Below are 4,688 nucleotides of genomic sequence, written 5' to 3'. Positions count from 1 at the left end.
CCCGCCTCACTTCCCCCCTCCCCCCAAAGAAAACCCCCAACCCCTCCTTTTCTCCAGCAGCAGAGTCGTGTCAGGAAACCCGGCAACAGTTTGAAAAGCCCTATATAATCCAATCCTTTAGTCAGGCACTTTCAAACTGCCTCGAATCACATGCAGAGTGGTCCTCCCAAACACAGCATGATGGGAATTGTAGTGCTGCAAATCTCCAGCGGGTTTTTCTGTGGCAGTTTTTGAGTTCTAGATTCAATAAGCTTTATTGACTCGACAGTTTATAGATATGTTACCAAATTAATACATGTGGGGAGAAAGATTTTATATTAGGGGGGGGGGGGTGCTGAAATGTTCTCAGCCCAATCAATAAGAGAATGATGGAGATATGGTTCAATTCAATGAGCTGAAACAATGTAAAAAGCCCCCAAGAAAACATAGCATTTTGTTTCTGCAAATTAGCACTTAAAGAAATAAGATAACACTCTTTTCAGCTACAGTAGCAAAATAAGGCTCAGAATTTAAGAAGTTTGTTGGTTGGGCTGAGAACTTTTCAGCACACCCTCATATAACACAACAGGCATGCATATAAATTGTACCAATTTTCTAAAGGAAAGTACAGTAAGCACATATGTTCCTTTGTATAACAATGATTTCTGCTCTGTGTTCACAGATGAAGAGCCAAGAACTGGACCTCAGAATATAAACACAAATAGGAATAGAGGTGACATGGACCTTGAATGATTTTCAGGCTATGTTCTTGTAAAGCTAACTAAATGTGAGACAGTGATGGATTTGGATTAAAGGAATTTAGGGCAATTCTTTCTGTTCTGCTGTCTGACAACTGCTTCAATATAGGAGTGGTCCCAAGGGACTGCAGAAGAGTGGAAGTGGTTCCTTTCCAAAATAAATTAAATTACTGTAATTAAATAAATAAAAAGGCAGAAGTAAAGAAGAAGAGGATGGGAACTATAGGATGGTTAGTCTAAGCTTGGTAGTAAATTAATGGAAACACTGCTAAACAAAGAATATTGCTGAAATGTAATGGGTTAGGTCAGTTCTGTGGCAGCTTAGCTTTACTAGAGGTAAGACTTGTGAGATGAATTTGATCAATTTCTTTGATTGGGCAGCCCTTGATCAGTCAGGTTCTTTGGAAGGTGGTGAATTACCTATTTCTAGTAATCCTAGCAATTACGGACTTGACCCCTCATTGGGGGAGGCCAATGCTCTTCCAGAGGGAGAGGTAGGGAGGGAATCAGAGTTAGGGTGCCAGATGCTTTTTTCAGGGGGGAGGGAGAGTATGGCAATGCTCTTTGTGAAAGGAGAGACCATAGGACTTAATGTCATCTGCATATTTTTTTGGGAACTGGCCAATATTCCACGCCAGTGCCCAGATCACTAACCAAGCAAAGATAGGAAGGTTTTTTAAAATATCACCCTTGCTAATTGGAAGGGTGAAATTTTGCAGTGATCTGTCAATTACTGCTATAGTTTTAACACAATAATAATTTTCAGTCACGCTGCAGGTAAATTTACGCTGATGCCTGTGGGATATCAGACCCCCCCCCCTCTCGAACAACATAACTCACTGGGGTTCAATTCCTCATTCCTACCAACATGGCAGAAGCTTTCTTATGTTATCATTTTATGTTGATTTATTATTTCACTAGTGCTTAAGCCTGTTACATTAATGGGTGCTAGAATAGATGTGTAGACTTTTAGCACAATGAGGTGCTGAGGCGTTTCTTTCTGTCTTTCTTTCTCTCTCCCTGCCCCCCTGTCTCTCCATGGCTCCCTGTCTGTCTTTCTTTCTTTCTGACTCTCTCCCTGGCACTCTATCTTAATAAGATTGACAGAATATCAGTCCCAAGTATATAATCAAAATGAATCATCTCGATTCCAGAACCTGGGTGAAGCAAGATAGCAGTGTGATTACTGGTCTCCTCCCTTGGCAGTCTATTCAGTTTCATTTATCAACGTGGAAATACAGCTTTTCCTCTTTGAAGGAAGATATTTTTTTATAATGGCTTCAGGAAAACAAACACGATTGGAGGAAGCTTTTACTGCTAAAAGATCAAGTAAACGTTTGAAGGCTGATCTCATTCCTCCTGCACAAGTGCCTTTACCTAAAGACTCCAGAGAGTTATTAGAACAAATGATGGAGAGCTTGAATAGTGTACAAGTGTTACTTCAAGATAATTCAGCTAAGCTGGCATCACTGCAAGAAGAAATGGGAAACTTAACCAAGTAAGTACAGATTTCAAATGCCAGGTTGGAAAGCTGTGAGCATCGGATAGAGGCTTGTGAGATCAAATTGCTCCAGTCTCAGTCTGACCACAAGGCTGTCTTAAGCTTGAGGAAGGATCTGGAAGATTTGAGCAACAGGGAACGAAGAAATAATGTACGAATGATTGGGATCCCAGAGAATGCAGAAGGTTCAGATCTTATAAAGTTTTTAGAGAACTTAATACTGAAAACCCTCTCATTAAAATTTACACAGCTGTTAGAATTCGAAAGAGCTCACAGAATCCCAGTAAGGAGGAATAACAGCTTTAAAGGTCCCAGACTGGTAATTTTTAAGTTGCTACGTTTTTCACAGGTAATGGAAATACTGAAGATGGCAAAAGAAAAACGAAATATTAAGTGGCAGGATTCAAGGATTCTTTTCCTTCCTGATTTTAATGCTCCGCCCACAACTCCGGCAGATAGAAGCAAAGCATGGGCTCTTTTATCCAGCAGTGATGAGAGTCACTCACCTTAATAAGACTGTTAATTATGAGGAACCAGGGAAATTACAGGAATACATTGATCAGTCTACATGAGAGATGTCATAAATGTATGTGACTGAATATTATTTGGTCTTGTTGCCGGTCTGGTGAGGAGTAACTTACGAGTGAGAGGGTAATAACCTTTATTTTTCTGTGATTTTACAGTTCATATGATTATACAAGTTAAGGATATATAAGTTCAGCTGGAGACAGTTAATAATAAAAAAAAAAGGCATTGTTAATGTTCTATTAGGAACTCTTAGGGGTCCTTTTACAAAGGCGCGATAGCGGTTTAACGCACAGAATACCACGCGTTAAACCTCCTGCCGTGCTAGTACCTAACGCCTCCATTGACGAGACGTTAGAATTTTAGGCTGCCGCGTGGGTTAGCGTGTGATGAAATGTCCGACGCGCTAACCCCCGTAGTGCGCCTTGATAAAAGGAGCCCTTAGTCCTGGTGCTGATTTTCAACACTTATAATTGGATAGGAATGATCTGTTTTGATTGGATAGTAGAGCTGTCAATCCAGGGAAGATGTCGAGGTCAGAAAATGGGTGTGGATATTCAAATATTCACAATGGAATTAAACGTCACAGCCTGGCTTTTCTACATTAGAAGCAGCCAACACCGATACTGTATATGCATCTCTGAGCTGCAGGAAAGACTTCAGCAAAGGAAACTGTAACAACCCATTCTTGTAAATTGAACACTATGAAAAATGATAATCTTATTAATGATTCCATGGTTCAAAGTTTTGCTTTGAATCAAAATCTGCCAGTAGTGAATTTCCTACTTTTTCAAGCACAGGCCATGGTTACTAAAATCCCTATAGTCTCATCAAGCCAGTGAAAGGAGTCGTCTTTCCTGCGAAAGCATTACTTTTGCATCTCTGCTCTAACTATGCCCTTGGATATCCTTTTTTTAAAAAATTCTTTATTCATTTTATATTTTACATCAAGTGTACAGAAAATAACAAGATTTTAAATATACATCACTTGGATATCCTAAACTAAACTAAACCTTAAGTTTATATACCGCATCCTCTCCACGGAAGTGGAGCTCAGCACGGTTTACAAGAACTTAAAATATAAGAACATAAGCAGTGCCTCTGCTGGGTCAGACCAGAGGTCCATCCCGCCCAGCAGTCCGCCCCCGCGGCAGCCCAACAGGTCATGACCTGCCTTAATCACCAGAAGGGGCCCCCTTGCCCCCTAGGTTTCTCATCGAAGTCCTATCTTCCCATCAATGTCCTAACCCTCCGGCCTTGCACCTGCATGACCTGGTGAGCTGTCTATACTTATGCAACACCCCAGCACCTCCCTCAGTACCCCACGATCCCCTTTTCCCTCAGGAATCTGTCCAATCCCTGTTTGAATCCCTGTACTGTACTCTGCCGGATCACTTCCTCCGGGAGCGCATTCCATTTGTCCACGACCCTTTGGGTGAAGAAAAGCTTCCTTGCATTTGATTTGAACCTATCTCCCTTCAGTTTCTCTGAGTGCCCCCTCGTACCTGTCGTCCCTTTTAGTCTGAAGAACCTGTCCCTGTCCACCCTCTCTATGCCCCTAAGTATTTTGAAGGTCTCTATCATATCCCCCCTGAGCCTCCTCTTTTCCAGAGAGAAGAGCCCCAGTTTATCCAGCCTCTCAGCATATGGGCAGTTTTCCAGCCCTCTTACCAGTTTCGTTGCCCTCCTTTGGACTCTCTCAAGAACTGCCATGTCCTTCTTGAGGTGCGGCGACCAATATTGAACGCAGTATTCCAGATGTGGGCACACCATCGCTCGATACAGCGGCATGATGACTTCCCGCGTCCTGGTTGATATGCCCCTCTTGATGATGCCCAGCATCCTGTTGGCTTTCTTCGAGGCTGCTGCACACTGTGCGGATGGTTTCATGGATGGATCCACTAGCACACCCAAGTCTCTCTCAA

This window comes from Geotrypetes seraphini, chromosome 7, assembly GCF_902459505.1.
Source record: "Geotrypetes seraphini chromosome 7, aGeoSer1.1, whole genome shotgun sequence".
Taxonomy (NCBI): domain Eukaryota; kingdom Metazoa; phylum Chordata; class Amphibia; order Gymnophiona; family Dermophiidae; genus Geotrypetes; species Geotrypetes seraphini.
The sequence above is the reverse complement of the archived record's forward strand: the minus strand, read 5'-3'. Positions refer to the sequence as shown.